Raw genomic sequence first — 20851 nt, 5'->3', positions numbered from 1 at the left:
CCATGCATGCAATCTGGGCATCATCCTGGACTCCTCTCTACCCATGACCTGACAAGTCAATGCCGTCTCATCATCATGCTTCCACACCCTCCGACTCCTGCGAAAGATTTTCAAGTGGATACCCTCAGACACGAGAAAGACAGTCACCCACGCACTAGTCACTAGCAAACTGGACTATGGTAACACACTTTATGCCGGCATCACCTAGAAACTACAATCAAGACTACAAAGAAAACAGAATGCAGCAGCCGGACTCATCCTGGACTTCCCCCGACACAGCCACATCTCCTCCCACCTCAGAGACCGACACTGGCTCCCAGTCAACAAGCGCATCACATACAAACTCCTGATCCACACCTACAAGGCACTGCACAACATAGGACCGGGAATGCCTCAAGCACTACCTCACCTTCTGCGTACCCAACAGATGTCTCTGTTCTTTCCAGCTTGCACTTGCAGCCGTTCCCAAGATCTAGAAAATCACAGCAGGAGGAAGATCCTTCTCCTACCTCGCAGCCCGGACATGGGACACGCCACCTCTCAAGCTCAGGCAGACGCATCACTGAAGCAGTTCAGGAAGGACCTCAATACCGGGCTCTTCTACAGAGCAGCACGCCCACAAACAGTGCTTTGGGACCCTATGGGGGCTTAGTCGCACTTTACAAATCACTGATTGATTGATTGTTACGTGGGTGTTACTTTTTTGGGGTGATTGCGCCAAAAAAATAACACATGTGCTGTACAGTTGATGACGCAGAAATGAAGGTTTTACATTTATTAGCGCTTAAACGTAGTGCTGCAATAATCAAGTGTGACTTTAACCGAACTAATAAAGATTGTACGGGGACAAATGTGCCCTTAGAGTAGTTTGCCAACATTTATAAGCGTGCTTTATATAACGTGATGTATTAGAATTGCACGAATCTGACATAATCGTAAACGTGTGCTATGATTTGCTTGTTTGAAATGTTTTAGCTTAGCATAACTTTAGTGGAGGCTTTGGCCTAGTTGCCTGGTCTCACGGTTTAGATGCTCGTGTTTTTCCAATGTGCTAATAAACGTGTATTTCTGCTTGAAGCTGTACTTTTCCACTGAGATCGTTCACATGCTTATCTTAAGGTTTCGTGCCAGCCTGGCATCTTTTTTTCTTTGCTCCAAGGTCAATCTGCAGGTGCGGACAATGGAAGCTCTGAAAGTGAGTTAATTGGTATAAAATGTTGCAACTTGCGTACCCGTCTCCAAAGATAATGTATGCTTAAGTAAAAGCTTGAGAACTGTTGTTTTTGATTGGACAATTTGAAGCCAACCTATGAACCCTCCAATGGAAGACCCTACTGGATTTGAACTGTTGTCTATTTAAACCAAGTGCACAAGGAGAAAGTAGCCATTATTGCCGTTACCAGCCATTATGCGCCATCACGAGAGGAAAACAGCCATTATTTGACATTACGAGCCCGATACCCGCCATTTTGCAGGACATTGGCCATTATGGCCCATCTTGCTGACTTCGTCATTTTGCCGTCTTCTAGAGACTTTAATTAATTCTCGCCTTAGAGACTTTAACTTTGATCCCCTTGCATGAAGTAGTAGTTTTACCTTGCCGCTGAGAGGCAACTGCCCCGTCCACCCCTGCCCCTTTGCCCCGTCCCATGCTGATCGAGAAACGGTACCTGTGAGACGAAGACTTCCTTGAATGCTGATTGTAATTGGTAAATATGAAAGGAAATTGTACAATTGCATTGTGTTTCTTTTAGGTAACCAACTGCTGATTTTGATAAGATCCCTAGTTAGGAGTTTTCCAAATGAATGTTGCTAAAACTGTTTTTGCATGAAGTCCCACATGCCGATGCTAATTTGAGGTTAGATAAGGATTCCTTTTGTTGCACGATGCAATTTGAGACCTTGCTATGCTGACCAATGTATGCAATTAGCTCATTACAGATTATAGTTTTAGTGGTTTGCATTGCTATTATCGAATGCCTTGTTATCCAAAAACTGCATAGATTGCATCTTTTCCGCCGTTATGGACAGCTATTAATGTTCATTTATGTTTATCATTTGGTGTTGAGACACATCTATATTGTGCTAGCTTTGTTAATATAGGGAAATAAATTCACTAACTTTGAATAAACTGGTGTGGTTATTCCTGACTGAAAGGTCAGGGTTCGCCGAAATGTATTCTGGATTAATTGTTAAGTGTTATGTTGATCAGGGCATTGCTTATGTTCGATATTGATTATTGATTACATTAAATTGACTGATCTCGGGTGAAGAGAGTCTCACTTAGCCAAAAGATTCATCGGCCTAAAGAGCGTCCAAAATACAGGTAAATTATTAGTACGGAACGCTCTATCACAGTACAGCACACATTCAATGTAAGAAATGCATAAAAAAAATGTTTAAGCTTAGGATTTTGTTCTGGAAGACTAACCTAGGCTGGACAGCCCATTCACACACATATGCTCGCACACACACACACATGTGCGCACACACACACACACACACACCCTCCCTTTGCACTATGGTGCAGGGGTGTGTGCATGGCACGAGTCATCCTCTTTTGTGCGCTAGCACAGAGTAAGAGAGCTACAGCAGGTCATATTTAGTACATGGCTCTGAGCTGATCTCTGCCCCAGCCCAACTATTTACTTGTAAATTGAACCACTTGTTACACCTTTCTTTCGTTTGATCTGTGCACTTTGTACGAACTGTAACATAAAACTTTGGATAGATCTAAGACCAAGAATAATGCAATTTGGAATATAAATGCTAGAAGTTGCCATCAATAAAATACACGAGTGTGCTTACGAAAATGGTTAGCACACCTCCACTGTGGCCAGTTAGTATTTCTAACAAAAGTACTTGAAAGTGGTCCAACATAAGCTATTTTTGCTTGTGTCTGCAGTATACCTGTTTATGAAGAAGCAGCAGCTTATGCTCGCCCCTCCGCGCGCGCCACCTGTACAGAGGCGCGCGCTGCATCACAGAAGCCCGGGAAGCAATCAGACATGTGGCGCTCTAATGATGCAAAGGCTGCAGGGGAGCCCCACGGCACCCCAACAAATGACTCCTCCGCCTTCCTTCGCATAATCTCCTCCGATGATGCTGCGTGTGATTAATCTCCTCGTATATCTAATTGATTGATCCGCCATTTTAAACCCCAGCTCCACAAGAAGGTAATAAAACGCACCAAAGGAAACATATGTTTTAGATAATTTTCATCCGCTGGAAAGCAGTTGTTGCTGTAAATCTATTTACAAAAATGGATGATTGACTCTTAAACTCGTCAGCTGTAGAAGAGCTTAAATACATGTATGAATGTGTTCTTTCATTAAAACATGTAGGCAAGACCAGTTGGATGAAAATGCAGCACCTAGAGTGAACTTTGTCCCACGCATCACTAAGCGTTACTGAAATATTTATGCATTGGTTAAAAAAGTGCACTAGGCCACCATCAGTCATTCTTAGTTTTAATAGCCAATCAAGTGCTTCTCTTGACATGGTGGCTAGGGTGACCACCTGGCATGGGTGTAATTTCAGGACAGTGAGTATAAAAATTCAGGACAAAGGGTCAAAATTCAGGACAAAAATTCAGGACAAAGGGTCAAAATTCAGGACAAAAATTCGGAACAAAAGGTAAGTTTTACTGACCTTCAGAGGAGGTCACGCAATAGTATACAAGTAAGTAAATAGATAACCAACATAAGTACAAGTCAAGATATGTTTATTAAAGGTTAAAAAGCAGTAAAACACACCAAACAAAATTGCCCACCAATGTATCAGACATTTGTCACGGACCGAAGCACTATACGTTTTAGTGCTTGTTTTTGAAACTGTACTTTTTATCGGAACTAGCAGAAGTCTGAAGTTCTTTGTTCCTCAGAGAAAACTGATAAAAATCTGCACATGAATGTTTCATGTTCACCTGGACCTGCAATTCTGCCTTAACAAGCTCAACGTCACACCTATTACGTGTGTCAGTCCAGGTGAACTTCAATTGTGAAAAAATCCTCTCGGTTGGTGCGTTGCTGCCCGGCAAGCTAAGTATAAATCAGTTTTTTTATATTGGGGACATCACATGGCAACTTTGAGAAAGCACTCAACCACTTCTGTGCACATGGCAAGTTAGAGCCTACCACAGCCCGCAAAGCAGGAGCAATTAAACTGTATTCATTGAATAAGTACTGCACGTCCAGATGACGGCTCAAGTTAATTGCATCAGCAGCTTTGCAGAGCTGCTGAAAGGTGAGCACTTCTCTTAAACAGCATGGCTCTATTGCTGACAAGTAATGGCTCTCTGAAAAATCAAACCATTTTTCTAAATACTTTAAGGAGCGCTCCAAAAATGTCAAAAAATCTCTCTGCATGGTTGCGCTCAACTCTGAATCATGGGACATTACATAATTGTGCACTTGGAAACCAAAGAACCGATTTTCCAGTCTGTCTTTTAAGTTGTTCCGCAATATCCTGAAGATGCCTGGTACCTCTGGTGCGCTCAACTCATCCTTCTCAAGCTGCAGAATAGACACATTGAATATGATCAAAATCTCATGAACAAAGAAAAGGTAAGCTTCACCGCGTGACATGGCGACCTCCCCACTTTCTAGCCCTAGAAAATCCCATATTGCTGTAGGTGTTTTTTCTTGACCTAGAGAAAGGAAATAGGACTTTAGGGCTGCCCAGCACTTCAACAGTCGATCGATGGCTGGGAACAAAGTGAGCCACCTTGTTGGGACATGCCGAAACAAAGGCTGCCACTCCAGGTCCACAAAAGAAAAAAATTCTCTCAACTCCGCTGTTCGCTTTGCTGAAGAAGAGAAGTGATTGTAGACCTTTAGAACAAAGGATTCAACATCCATGGAGAGGCCATTAATGGCTTGTTTAGCACAGTTGTGTAAGATGTGGGCAGGACAGTTTGCAGGCAGAATGTCTTCATTTGCTCTCTTCAAAAGCTGAAACACAGAGTGATGTCGGCCATAGTTGACACTTGCGTTGTCTCCACAGTATGCAGCAGCATGCTCCAATTTCAACCCATGCTCTTTTGATTTGTTTGTGATCTGCTGTGCAATCGCAGTATCAGTCTCAGCATCATCATCATAGAAGTCCAGCAGAGTGTAGGTCACACCGGATGTGAAATTGAAGTGCCGCAACAAAAGCGGATATAATTTAATGTTTCCTTTGTTGGAGGCATCGCTGCAAACTGAGAAATATCCATCCTGCAAGTCTTCATATGCTTGCTGCAACGATAAAGGTGCAAGCACTGTTTTTGTGATACTTGATGCCTTTGTGCGGCCACAGGATGCTTTTGCCGCAATAGAAGAGTCTGGATAAATTACTTTGGACAGCTTAAAGCCACAATCCAGGGAGCGATAGGAGATATGATGTTTGACAGCATGATACACCTGGGTCACCTCTGCAGCTGTGACCTAAAATAAACCCAAAAAAATGAAAAAGGGGTATAAGCGGCACGTAGATTAAGTCTCCACTGATGAAGAAAACGCTTTGGTTCTTAGAGCTGCAAACTTAAATTCAAGTGTCAGCTACCAAGCCAAAAACAGTTATAATGTGCTCTTGATATGGACAGAGTGAGAAAAACATGTTGAAGGCAACCTGACTTGGTAAACACAAATGCTGGCATAATCAACAGCAGGGCGGGCCGTACAAAGAGTGTGACAAAGTAAGAAGAGTGTATATGAATTACATGCGAGTTAGGATATGTTATGATGATGCATACAATGACTTACTTTAGCTACTTCCGGCTGAAAGCTTGGTTGCAGGTATGCCGAAATTGTTGCCATCTTCGCCCTGCCTGAGGCATTTTTCTTATGCTGTGATCCTGCCTCATGTGTTTTAATATCCCGCTCTCCTCCATAGGCAATGGAAAAGTCTTTATTACAGATGTTGCACTTGACCTTGTACACATCGTCTGAAGACTTCCGGATGTTGGGGTGTCTAAGTTCCCATTCTGGTCGGTACTTCACAAAGCGTTTTTTTGCCTTTTTCTTGGGTGGCTCAGGCACGGAGTATGCCTGCGAGGTAGATGTCGCATCTGAAAGTCCTTCAAAATCCGATGTGAATGTTGCCTCTGTGGCACCTTCGCCCGACTCATAACCAGACATTTTTTGTGTTTTTTAAAGTACTCTGTAAAATACTCAGCAGACTTTATGTAGATGCATACTGTCTTCAATTCTTCAATGAATAAATTAAGTCTATCAGGCACTTACTTTCCTCTGTGATGATCACTGAGGTGTGTATGTTAGGAAGCATAGTGACGTGCAACTTGGAGTGGTGTGGACAAACATGCACTTCATGGTTTTTCAGTATGCTGGTGGCAGGGTGCATACTCGGACAACCAGAAACCCAATTCCCAACAACAAGCACGAACTAAACAAACAATCACACTCTCAACTGCGAGCCACTGAGGTAACCGTTAAATAATATGAAAGGGTTTTCATTGCAAAACTTCAACATCCAGTAGGCACCCATGACACCACTGCATTCAGCTATATGGGAGTTTCACAAGTGCTAATAATGCTGCAGTGTTGGCATTCAGTTAGAACACAATTCAAGACAGAAAAAACATGTGTAGGATATAAGAAATGTTCACAGTACACAGGTACACATCCCCACTTGGGTCTGACTGTGAGGGTGCAACCACCATACACCTTTTTATGGCTTTTGGAACCTCTTTCCAGGACCAAGGGGCCATACCTCACATTTAGGTTTGGCATCTGCAAGAGAAAATTGTATTGTGCAGTCAATCAGTACACTAAGTTTGTGGCCCTTTCTTTCGGTTCATGGTTCCGAAATGAATGATGAGGGAAAAAGCTCCATTGTCCAATAATATAGATTATTTTGGCATATCCATCACCGTTGTGACGGAGTAACCCCTCCCCCAATATCTAAATCAGGCCCTTAGTCTTGATTGATAGCTCATCTCATTGTGAGGCCTACAGAAACCACTGTTCTAAGTCTCATTTTTTCAGATATACGCCACAGCAAGAAAAGGCATTTACTTCAGTGATGTTCTACTTTATACCAAGTTTAGTGTAATTCCATTCTGCCATTCATTTCTGTAGAGCTATCAAAATCTATCTTCAAAAAGCAGTTAAAATGAGAAATGTAATTTTTTTGAACAACTTCTTTTTGCCCCCTACTTGATTGATCTGCATAAAGCTCGTCATACAGAACTCAAATGGATATGCATGTCTAAATAAGGTTTCGTGCATATTTTTCAAGTGGTGACCCAAAAACTATAATCCAATAAAACAGGCCTTCGATAGAAAGTCAGACCTAATTATACCAAGGTGGCCTGTGTAATATATAAACATGATGATGAAATCATACATGATCTTCTAATTGTTGATATTTAGATCTACTCCACTAATAAACACACACACACACACACACATTTACTCCTAAAGTACAAAGTTCAAAATCCATCTTATTAACACAGTAGAGATATGTTGATAAGAAAAACACGGTTTACTGCCTCAGAAATTGTCTGTTACTATGATTTTACACAGGACAACAACCATCCCAATAGCCAAGAGCAGTGGTTCCCAACCTTTTGACTTCTGTGGACCCCCATTTTATCAATTCTGGAGCCCTAATATTATTACATTTTCTAAGCAGTCGCGGACCCCCTGAGGAGGCTTTGCGGACCCCCAGGGGTCCCTGGCCCACAGGTTGGGAACCACTGGCCAAGAGGACTCTTCAACATGATTATACCTCAATTCACACAGTTAAAACTTGGCATCCTGGTTTTGAATAAATGCTTTCAATTTAAACAAATCCACGTTAGTAATATTGCGGCATTAACCATATATGCACATGTGCATGGTGTAATGGGCTACACGTTACCATTTTTGAGTGAGATAGGAGCATCATGACCCACGTGATGCTTCAAATGTTCCTTCCCCACATTTAGCGATGTAATTAATAGCATACTGCGCCCTGCATATCGGTATATATACTGTACATCTACCACATATCATTAGATTTCTGATATTTTGGTAGTTAATACTGAAATTCTGCATATGAAGACTCTTGTAGATATTTGCTTGCGCCATTCTGAGATATAACCATCAGCCACAGTTTATGCGCACATCCCTGGCTTTTTTTTCTATTACATCTGCCAGATCTTTTTAACCCGATTCACGAAAAAAGCGTTGTCTGTGTAACTACCAACCCATCTTTATACAGTAGATTTTTACAAATGTTTACCTAAATCATAGAAACAACAAGCTCCACAGAGGCGTTTGTGATGATTTACAGACTTTTTCCAGAGCCAAGCTCACTTCCCTCCTCAGCTGAGTAGTAAAACTAATAATAAAGGTAACACAGTTGAAAATATTTGCCATCCAAGCCCTCCAGCTAGCTAGTGAAAACTAGCTTCCTATCAGGGTTTGTCTAATTTCCAGGCTGCTGGAACGGAAGAAAAATCCAGCACGTTTTTGCAACTTACCTTTTAAAAACGCGATCGCAGGGTGTAATGGAGACTGGCAGTTGGCTTCGTGTTCCCACTGGCTCTTCTGGGACTAGGAAAGTCACGACGTCGCTCTTCCGAAGGGGCAAACAGGAAAAACAAAGTAGGTAACTACTGGTAACGTGCTCTGCACGTCCTGATAAAGCAAGGTCACAGCCAATGAGAGAAGTCCTCCAGTGGAGCAGCGAGCACTAGGATTGGCTGATGGATATCAAGCCAATCCTAGGTGCTTTTTAGGGACTTTATACAAAGTCCTGCATAATTATAGGAGGGTGAGACAAGCCACATCATTGGCTGTCACCCAAAACCATTGAAATTACGGACAAATGGCGTCCGTGAAAGAAGTCTTCACGGAGAACGGACAAATGGGTGAAATTACGGACTGTCCGTGAAATTTACGGACGGGTGGTCACCCTAATGGTGGCATTAGTTTTTAAAGCACACTGGATTAAGATTTGATGCAGTAATTTTTGTTCTTGTGACCTAACTCTACATATGCTGCCAAGGGTGGGATGTCCTCAGTGTCTAAATTGCATGTTTTTTAAATTTGTGAAACCGAAGTGAAATCTGCAGAAAAGATTCATCTTTTGGGCATTTCAGAAAACCTTTGACTTTTGGTGGCTCCGCAGCACGGAAGCAGTGTACCTGATCGCAATGAAGCGTCTGTGGAAAGGGAGACTGGAAAGTGTCTGTGATGACATGGAGTGAGGTGGTCAGGCTAGTGAGAAGCAGAATATTGTTGGAATGCCAGGCTAAAATGTCTTTTTCTGAGTGTTGATATAATAGTTTCTGGATAAGTAACCAACTACATATCAGCACTGTGCCAAACCCAGACAATCCACCTGCTCGCTTCACCACATTGGTCCATTCATAAGACAAGTCCAAGGTGATGAATGGCTGCCCCTCAGGTCACATGACCTCTGCATCACATTCACAAGCTTTTGTGAATGATGGCGTATCCGCCAAGGGCCTTTGCTCTAACCTCCTCAACTATACCATTCCCATCATGTACAGCTCACTATGGGCCGTGGAGACAATTAGGAAGTTGTCACTTTGTGATTCTTATACAACTCCGATCTTATCCAAGAGAGTTTCAGTCCACTTTACACTTAACAACAAAAAGAGCCCTTTGTCGCAAATGACAAGAGATAACCAAAATGTAAAAACATAGGGACACATGTACACAAAAGTGGTGCATCAGCTATGATGCACCACTTTTCTTGCACCCCCTCTGTGCCCCCCTAACATCACAATGGTAGTGCTGTATTTACAATGCCGCGCACCATGGTGCACATTAGCGTCAACACTTTTGATGCTATTGTGGTGCATTGGTCGACTAGCACCAAAAATTATGGTGCAAGTCCAGCAATGCGTGGGGAAGCCCACTGGAAACACTGGGAGCGTCACTTTAACACCTGTCTTGGACAGGTGTTAAAAATGACAGAAAAAATGTCACAGTGACCTCATGGCAGCTCTGCCGCCCCTCATGATAGCTCAACTTGATCTGCATGGACCTAAGGACAGCCCTGTAGTACCTCATTGCATCCTTGATCTGCAATGACCACAACAGCCCTTCAGCACCTCATTACATCTCACCTTGATCTGCATGAACCTCATGCTAGCCATGGAGCGCCTCATGATGTCTCACCTTGATCTGCATGAACCTCATGATAGCCATGGAGCGCCTCATGATGTCTCACCTTGATTTGCATGAACCTCATGATAGCCATGCAGCGCCTCATGATGGCTCACCTTGATCTGCATGAACCTCATGATAGCCATGCAGAGCCTCATGACCTCTCACCTCGATCTGCATGAACCTCATGATAGCCATGCAGCACCTCATGACGTCTCACCTTGATCTGCACGGACCTTATGGCGGCCCTGCAGCCCCTCATGACGTCTCACACTGATCTGCAAGGACCTAATGAAAAACCTTCAGCACCTCATTACATGATGCCGTGCTCTGCAAGGACCTTATGTCAGCCCCACAACATCTAATTGCGTCTCACTTGGATTTGCATGGACTGCATGGCAGTCTTGCAGCAGCTCATTACACCTCATTTTGGCCTGCATAGACTGCATGATAGTCTTGGAGCACCACGCTACCATGACAGCAAACAATGTCAACAGTACATTAGACATATTTTTTAACCAGGGATAAAACTTATGCAGTGTGGCAGCACACTTTGTAATGAGTGTAAAACTAGCACAGCAAAGAGGTTAAGTTATGCGATGAATAGTTCATGCATCGACAATTGCTCTCAACCACCACTATTTGTCAATACTGCATTCATATGCTGAACTGCTTGCAACAAGTGCCTTTACAGATCAGTTCCTTCTTTAACATGTATTTATGAATACACTTTATAGAGAGAACCTTAGCCTATATCTCCTTCCCAGCAAGCACAAGGAAAATCTACTCAACCGTAATCTAACTCTTCCAACATGAACAAGCCACAGCCACTGCAGAACCACAAACTACTCTGACACAAAACCACCCATAATAATAATGTACAAATATAAAACTGATCATTCTTCCTGCCCAACAACCACACAGCAACTTCAACACAACTGAATCAACAAAAAGGAAACTGATGAAAAACTGACATGCAAAAACTAGAGCCCATCACTGCACAGATGGGCTGAATATCATCTTCATCCTCAATGAAAAGCTCTAAGCAAGTGTGCAAAAGTATGTTTCTTTATCCCATTTAAAATGCAAAATATAAGATGGTACATCCAGGTCCCAATAGAAGCTGTGACCTCACTTTACAGCCTCAGCCCGTCTATGACAACCGTGAGGCACACAAACACCAACCACTTCAAATTGTAGTGAATTACAGTGAATCACAGCTTGTTACATCTTTCCAAAGGACAACATTGAGCTGTAACAGGACTATTTTCCAGTCATTATCATGGAACAAGTAACTTGAAAAGTCAATAAAGAAAACAGCAATCCAGGGAAATGGTCCTCATTATCTTGACATTTGAGAGACTCTGGGCCAGATGTACTAAGAATACATTCACTAAAAGGGGACACAATTTGCGCGCCCACTTCTGCAGAATGTGTTCATATTTTGCAAACTAACATATGAACTAATAGGTCCGCTCACGAAAAAAAACATATCATAGTGGGCCTTAAATTGACCTGCCTTTTCAATATTATTGGGGTAGGTCGCACATTTTGACCCACTACAATTTCACAGGGATGGTGACCTATTGGGGTCAGCAGACCACCGTGTTTTTGACTGCTTTTAAATAAAAGATTTTTTTTTAAATGCAGCGTGTCTTTCTTAAAGAATAATGGGATGTGTTTATAAAATTAAAAACTTTTGTTAAGAGTAGGCAGTGGTCCAATGGGCCACTACCTACTCCTGAAAAATGTTAGTTTGACCATACACACAAGGGAAAAGAACCTCTTCACATTTGGCTTTAAGTTACCACTACCTTCCAGTAGTCGGTGAAAAGTTAATGTTTTGTGACCTGTTTCAGTTGCAAAACATTAGTACATGCCATAAAGACCCAGTATTTGGAAGGAACGCCCTGAAAACGCCCCTTCCAAATATCGATTCAGTATTGTTTCCTAAACCCATTTAGCAATTCGGTAACATGTTACCAGAATGTTAAATGAATGTAATCCATTTGAAAAAATCCTTTACTGGTTGTTAACCCAGAGATTTCCCGAATCAAATGGTTTACAACCACTAAATGTGTTTGTACATCTTGCACTTGAGGTACAAATCTTTTTGCATTCATAAAGCCTTCCTTTTGGAAAAGCACAGGTGAATGCGAAATTTCCTAGCTCTCGTGAAGGAAAGTTTCAGTTCTATTAAGGACAAGGAGGCGAGGATTATGCAGATCTTTCTTCACTTGCTATTAAATAGCAAGTTCAAAGTTTAACAGAAAAAAACACAAAGCGACTATAAGTCCCATGAGTCTGCTTCCATGGCAACCAACATCCAATGAGGATCCGCTCCACACGCTCGTATAAATATCCCCGACCACGTCACTCTTCCTCGACTTCACTGCAAAAGGAATGATAGGTTTCTCAAGTGGCCGTTGTCTCGGATCCTATGGAAAGATATGCATGATTAAACCAGAGGAAAAACATGGCTAGTCACCAATGAAAAGTGAAAATAACCTGTTTGGTCTACAAGATGTCAGACAACTCCAATGAAAAATATACATAATTAGCAAGGGTTTAATCCTTCTAGAATTTAACATTATGATCTAAAACGTGTAAGAAAAAACGGTTCTGTACATATATATAAATATACCACCTCAGTACGAGTTCCCATAAATCTTCGGGTGGGAAAAACACATATCCAGTGTAGGGTGGGATAATCCTCGCCTCCGTGTCCTTAATAGAATTGAAACTTTCCTTCACGAGAGCTAGGAAATTTTGCATTCTATGTCAGGACCGGAGGCGAGGAATATGCAAGTTCAAAGCTTACTCACCACCAAGGAGTCTGCCTTGTGTATTGGTTTAAAATAAAACTTTTTAAAAGTAGAGTCGGAAGACCAGTCTGCCGCATTCACTCTAACCTGCCACCCACTTGGATGGCCTTTGAGGCCATGGCACCTCGAGTAGCGTGTGCCCTGAACACCCGTACGTTGATACCTGATTCAGTCAAAATCCATCTGATCCACCTGGCGATGGAAGGGAAGGAGACTGCCTTAAAAGGTTTCTTCAAGGAAATTAACAGCTGCTTTTCACCCGGAGGTCTAAACTTCGTTGTTACCTCCTCATAGACTTTCAGGCACCGTACCACTCATAATTTGGGAGCATGAGGAAAAACAGGGTAGGATACTGACCTGGTATTATTCTTTGTTCTCCTAGAAACCATAAAGGTTACTCCTTCCGGAGAAAACACTCTAGCTGAGATATCTAAGGCTCGAACATCCGATACCCTTTTGCAGGAAATGAGGCACAACAGCATGGCCAGCTTAGCTGACAACTCCTTCCTTGAAAGATATTGATTGTCCTGCCACGAGGATAATAGACGATGAACTAGGTTGAAGTCCCAGAGCTCTGAATATCTGGGTTGCGGATGCCTGAAAAGCTTGATACCTTCGAGAAGTTTACAGACCCAAGGGTGTTCCCCGATTGGGCGGTTATCAAGAGGGGGATGACCCGCTGAGATGGCTGACCTAAAAGAGTTTATAGTACAATAAGCCAGACCAGTCTCCGTTAATTCTGCAAGGAAGTTTATGATGTCCGTAATTCAGGCCCCCATGGGATCGAAATGTCTGTCCATGCACCAGCGAGACCATTGATTCCATTCGGATCTATACCATTTGCCTGTCCCTGGTGCCCAGGCCTGTGCAATGAACTTTTTAGCTTCTTGTGAAAGTCGGCAGTCTTGCCAGCGAGACCTGAAATCTTCCATGCCACTAGAGGTAAGTGTCCTTGGAGGACTAGGGGGTGAAAGAGGCCTGCCAGGTCCCGGAGAATCAAGGGGAAGACCGGAAGACGTATTGGCAAATCGCACGAGAGTTCCAGTAGAGTCGGAAACCACGCCTGGGATCTCCAAAGGGGGTTATGAGAACCACTGTCGCTTCCTGACGGTGAACCTGAGCTGAAACCCTCGGGATAAGAAGGAAGGGGGGAAATGCATAGCCCTGGTGCGATCCCCAGTTCTGCAGGAACGCATCCACTGCCGCCGCTCCCGGATCCGGGCGCCAGCTGAAATACAGAGGAAGATAGGAGTTCCACCTGGACGCAAACAGATCCACTGAACAAGGACCCCATCAATCCATGATTGCCCGAAAAATCATCTGATCCAGCTGCCAATCGCTGGAATCTGTCAGAAATTGGGAACTCCGGTCTGCCAGAACGTTCTGGGACCCCTGGAGATACTCCGCTGTGACGGAAATCTGATGTTGGAGGCAAAAATGCCCCCAAAAATTCGCCAACTCTGCTAGGAGAACAACACAGGAGATTTTGTCCGCCTCAGGGATCTGATCGAAAGAGAACCTGCAAGGAGTTCCAGATAATTGATGTGCATGGTGAGTTCCTGAGGGATCCAGCGTCCCCCGAACGAGATGTTGCCGCATCGCGCTCCCCATCCATGGCGACTGGCATCCGACTCTATCACCAGATCCAGGGAGGCTCCAAAAATGGCCCTGCCATTCCATGCCTCCATATGGTCTAGCCACCGGTGTAATTCCGTTGTCACCTCCGGAGAAAGGGAGACTAGTTCGGAATACGTCACGCCGCGTTGAAGGTGATAGGCTTTGAGGCGTTGAAGGGCCCTGTAGTGGAGGGGACCTGGAAAGATGGCCTGAATCGACGAGGAGAGCAGGCCCACTATTCTGGCTAACTGACGTAGCGAGATCCTGTCGCGCCTCAAGACCTTCCTTAACTCCTTCTTCATCTTGGAGATCTTTGGGATCGGGAGACTGAGAGATGCTGACCGGGAGTCTATGAGGAAACCCAGAAAAATAATTGACTGAGCAGGCAGAAGTTCTGATTTCTGTTGGTTGATCACGAAACCCAGCTCCTGCAGAAGCACAATAGTTGTGCTTGCATTGGATATAAGTTGAGACCTGGATTGGCCCATTAAAAAGGAGATCGTCCAGATAAATGATGAGACGGATCCATTGCGACCGAAGTACCTCCACCACAGGTTTGAGGAGTTTGGTAAAGCACCATGGTGCCGATGGCAGTCCGAAGGGGAGAGAGGTGAACTTGTACACCTGAACTTTCCACAGAAATTGCAGGAACCTGCGATAAGGAGGAAAAATTGGAACTGTGAGATATGCGTCCTTGAGGTCCATTCAGACCATCCAGTCCCCCTGTAACAGGAGATCCCGAAGCATGTGAATACCCTCCATTTTGAAATGTCGGTGTATCACCCAGTCGTTGAATGACCGGAGATTGATTACCGGCTGAAACCCTTTGTCTTTTTTCTCAACCAGGAAAATGTTGCTCAAGAAACCCCTGGGATGGAAAGACGTGAAGCATATGGCTTCTTTGTGGAGGAGTTCCTGGACCTCTGAATCTATGAGCCTGGACTTCGCAACTGTAAATACCAAGGGCGTGGGAATCCTCTCTTGGGTTGGGGTTCCCCAAAATTCGATCTGAACCCCGGAGACGGTCTGCAACACCCATGCATCGGAGGAGATGCGTCTCCAATTGTCTCTGAAGAAGCGTAACCTCCCTCCAAGATTTTGAGAGGAAGAAGGGATAAGCCTTACCAGAAGGTCCTCCTGGGGCGTTATTTGCTCCCCGGGCGATCCTGTTTGCTCTGCCTTTTCCCCTGCCTCTATTGGGGAAGAAAGTTCCTTGGCGACCATCACGCCAGCTGTTGTTCCTGTAGGAAACGCGGCCAGATGAGCGACCCCTGCCTCGTCCGGCCCCTCCAAAAACCTTGCCCGGAAAAATCTTCTTGATGGAAGACTGCGCTTTGTCCAGGGCAGAAAAGGTAGCAACGAACTTGCCCAACTCTTTGACAAAGGGATCGCCAAATAAGTTGCCCTGGGCAATTGCCCCTGCCTCCGAGTTGGATAATTCCCCCAATTTGGGGTCTATTTTAATGAGCAAAGACCTGCGCCTTTCAGCTGAAATGGCACAGTTGGCGTTGCCCAGGAGACAAACAGCTCTCTGGGCCCATCCCGCCACGATATCTGTCGGAAGGGGCGTGTTAGACTGCTTGGCACGTTCCGCCAGTTGGATGATCTGTGTCAGGGGTCCCAACACGTCAAGGAGCTTGTCCTGGCAAGCCCTCCAGGACCGGTCAATACCCTTCTAAGGGTCTTTAGTGTACTTCGCGAAGAAGGTATACATCTTTGAATCAATGTCCGGCGTAGCTGCAACCTTGTCCGATAATGTCGGACGCGGGCATTCTGCCTTTAAGCGGGCCCGCACCTCCTTATCTAGAGGTTACTGAATCTTACTGGCTACATATTCGTTTACCTTGTGATCCGGCCGCCACTCCGAGGAACGAGGGTGGTAGATCCCCTCTGGTTCAAACATATCGGAGTCCGAGTCCCCTGGATCCAGAGGATCTGGTAAGGACGCTCCAGGGCGCCAGGAGTGGCTGGGATCCTGGATGGATGGATGGATGGATGGATGGATGGAGGTATTTGTAGAGCTCATTCCGGCCCGGGGGCATCGAAGCTCTGACTAAGGGAGAGCGGCAATACCTCCAAAGAGGAGGAGTCCCCCTCTGAGTCTCCTGTGATGCATTTAGGTAACCCGGTATCAGGGTCCCATTTGTTGTGAAGCTTTTCACGCATTACACGGGTATCGACCCCTCCCGGGAGGGTATGCGCTTGTGCGCGCAGGCATTCTTACTGAAGGCGTCGGAGAGGAGCGCAACGTCTTCAAGGTGCCCCGCGTCGCACTTGCGCGATTTCTTGGGGGCCGTTAGTGCAGAGGTACTACTCTCCGACCCCGTCGCCCCAAACATGCCGTCCCTTTGGATACCTGTTCAGTAAGCTGCGCCACGCTCTCCTTGAGAGGAGCGAGGGCCTGAGCGATAGTGTGTGAAAACAGCATATCCACCCCGGGGGTAGGACGCGGTGACAGGGTCCCTCACCAGGGGACATGCTGGGAAAAGAATCGTGGTCCTGTGTGGACTGCATCCTGTGACTCAGGGGTACCTGACAGAAGAAACACCCCAAAAAATCTACAGAGGGTAATCCCTCCCCACACTTCTGTTGGGAGAAAGAAAATAATTATCTGCTGTCTGAAAAACACGAAGAGTCACAAGCAGCAGCTGTAAATGTCTTCCCTGCTGGGGTAATCAACCGCAACACGGTGTAATTGGGGCAGGGTGTGGAAAAAACAGAGCCTAGGCTCTAAATTCCTCGACGCTGAGGTAATTGAGTGCCGAGCGCCTAGGCGTCTCGAGCGCTCAACGCGTGCGTCAAAATTCCAATGCGCGCCCTCTAGCGGGCCCGACGCATTACCATGAAGGAAAAAATTCGCTCAGGCTGAAAGGCTACTGTGCTGTGATAACACGTTGTTAGCAACGCTCGTTGCTAAAAATAAACGCAGCCGAACATGCTCCAGCAGTCAACACAGCGCATGACAGAAATGTAAACAATGCGGAAGAAATCACTCAGAAGCAGTAAAGGCACTTATCTGGCTATGAGCAGTGACTAAAGAGGAAGAGTGACGTGGTCGGGGATATTGATACGAGCGTGTGGAGCGGCTCCTCATTGGATGTTGGTTGCCATGGATGCAGACTCATGGGACTTGTAGTCGCTTTGTGTTTTTTTCTATTAAACTTTGAACTTGCTATTTAATAAACAGTGAAGAAAGATCTGCATTATCCTCGCCTTCGGTCCTGACATAGAATAGAATCTCAAAGAGGCAATTCGCAATTTTTTAACTAGAAAAATCCTTCCAACTTAAAATGTGCACTTTTGCGCATTCGACTTTGAATCACGGTTCAGGTGTCAGTGGTGTGCAACTGCTTTCCCAAACCATTGATTGAATGTCCACATCTAAAAGGGGTTGGTGACCATATGCAAAGTGAAAGAATTCATCAAGGGGCATCTTCCACTTGATAAATATGGACTGCAAAATTCAACTTTTCTGCATAGACGCCCCAAACTTGTCACCTTTTCTAGAATGGTATTAGGGTCTCTAACCTTGTGACACTGCTAAAACATGCAGCACTGCCGCTAAAATAGAATGGGTAAAATTGGTTTAACTGAATTGGCTTATTTAACTATCTTGTAGTTGTAAGACCTTTGTAGATGGCACAGAAAATGCAACAATGACATGAAAGTTAAATGACGGGTGGGCTGCAGTGTGTGTTCAAAACTCGATCATATTTGGCAAAACTATGGCCCTCATTACAACCCTGGCGGTCGGTGTTAAAGCGGCGGTAAGACCGCCAACAGGCCGGCGGTAAAAAAAATGGAATCACGACCATGGCGGAAACCACCAACATAGACAGCCACTTTAACACTCTGACCGCCACGGCGGTACAAACAAACAGCATGGCCACTGGTGGGGATGGGGTGCCACTGGGCCTGCCTCACAAAGGGTCCTTGCCTACAAGGCTCGCCCTAGCCTTGGGGAACCCACAGTCCACCTCCCCCACCCAGACACCTCCAATGCGCACTGAATCAGATGGATGTCAGTGTACTCACCCCCTTGTGGCTGCTGTGATGCCCTCAAGCGCCCATCCAACTCTGGATACGCCACCGCCAGGATCCGGAACATCAGGGGGGTCATGGCGCGACGGGCACCTGTAAGGAAATGGCTCCCTGTTGCAGTTACGCCCCACTTTCTGCCTGATACTGATGCTGACTTGACTGAGAAGTGTGCTGGGACCCTGCTAACCAGGCCCCAGCACCAGTGTTCTTTCACCTAAAATGTACCATTGTTTCCACAATTGGCACACCCCTTGCACACAGATAAGTCCCTTGTAAAAGGTACCAGTGGTACCAAGGGCCCTGTGACCACGGAAGGTCCCTAAGGGCTGCAGCATATGTTGTGCCACCCTAAGGGACCCCTCACCTAAAACATGCACACTGCCATTGCAGATTGTGTGTGTTGGTGGGGAGAAAAAGGCAAAGTCGACATGGCATCCCCCTCAGGATGCCATGCACACAAAATGCTGCCTGTGGCATAGGTAAGTCACCCCTCTAGTAGGCCTTACAGCCCTAAGTCAGGGTGCACTATACCACAGGTGAGGGCATAGCTGCATTGTAGGAGGCTGGCCTGGCTTGTAGTGGGTACCAAGGGGTACTTACACTCTGTACCAGGTCCAGTTGTCCCTTATTAGTGTAGAAGAGGTGTTTCTAGCAGCTTAGGCTGATAGAAGGTAGCTATGGCAGAGCAGCTTAGGCTGAACTAGGAGACATGCAAAGCTCCTACTATACCACTGGTGTCATATGCACAATATCATAAGAAAACACAATACACAGATGTACTAAAAATAAAGGTACTTTATTTTTATGACAATATGCCAAAAGTATCTCAGTGAGTACCCTCAGTATGAGGATGCCAAATATACACAAGATATATGTACACAATACCAAAAATAAGCAGTAATAGCAAAAGGAAGTAATGCAAGCAGTGTAAAGTTACAGTAGATTGCAATAGGAGCACATAGGTATAGGGGCAACACAAACCATATACTCCAAAAGTGGAATGCAAACCACGAATGGACCCCAAACCTATGTGAGCTTCTAGAGGGTCGCTGGGACTGTAAGAAAACAGTGAGGGTTAGAAAAGTAGTCCACCCCAAGACCCTGTAAGGTAGGTGTAAAGTGCACCTACAACCCCCAGAGAGCACAGAAGTCGTGATAGGGGGATTCTGCAAGGAAGACCAACACCAGTAAAGCAACAACAGTGGATTTCTGGACCTGAGTACCTGTGAAACAAGGGGACCAAGTCCAAGAGTTGCGACAATGTCGAGGGTGGGCAGATGCCCAGGAAATGCCAGCTGAGGGTGCAAAGGAGCTGCCACCGGATGGAAGAAGCTTGGTGTTTTGCAAGAACGAAGAGGACTAGGAACTTCCCCTTTGGAGGATGGATGTTCCACGTCGTGAAAAAGCTTGCAGAGGTGTTCCCACGCAGAAAGACCGCAAACAAGCCTTGCTAGCTGCAAAGGTCGTGGTTAGGGTTTTTAGATGCTGCTGTAGCCCAGGAGGGACCAGGATGTCGCCACTTGGATGAGGAGACAGAGGGGGCGCCCAGCAAGTCAGGGAGCCCTCACTGAAGCAGGCAGCACCCGCAGAAGTACCGGAACAGGCACTTAGAAGAGGAGTGAACCAGAGTCCACCCGAAGTCAGAAAAGGGAGTCCCACGATGCCGGAGGATAACTCAGAAGGTTGTGCACTGCAGGTTACAGTGTCGGGGACCCAGGCTTGGATGTGCACGAAGGAAATCCTGGAAGAGTGCACAGGAGCCGGAGCAGCTGCAAATCACGCGGTACCCAGCAATGCAGTCTAGCGTTGGGAGGCAAGGACTTACCTCCACCAAACTTGGACTGAAGAGTCACTGGACTGTGAGAGTCACTTGGACAGAGTTGCTGAGTTCCAGGGACCACGCTCGTCGTGCTGAGAGGAGACCCAGAGGACCGGTGATGCAGTCTTTTGTTGCCTGCGGTTGCAGGGGGAAGATTCCGTCGACCCACTGGAGATTTCTTCAGAGTTCCTGGTGCAAGAAGGAGGAAGGCTACCCCCAGAGCATGCACCACCAGGAAACAGTCGAGAAAGCCGGCAGGATGAAGCGATACAAGGTTGCAGTAGTCGTCTTTGCTACTTTGTTGCGGTTTTGCAGGCGTCCTGAGTAGTCAGCGGTCGATCCTTTGGCAGAAGGTGAAGAGGGAGATGCAGAGGAACTCGGGTGAGCTCTTGCATTCGGTATCTGAAGAATTCCCCAAAGCAGAG

Source organism: Pleurodeles waltl, chromosome 1_2 (assembly GCF_031143425.1).
Source record: "Pleurodeles waltl isolate 20211129_DDA chromosome 1_2, aPleWal1.hap1.20221129, whole genome shotgun sequence".
NCBI classification, from domain to species: Eukaryota; Metazoa; Chordata; class Amphibia; order Caudata; family Salamandridae; genus Pleurodeles; species Pleurodeles waltl.
Note: the sequence above shows the minus strand (reverse complement) of the source record.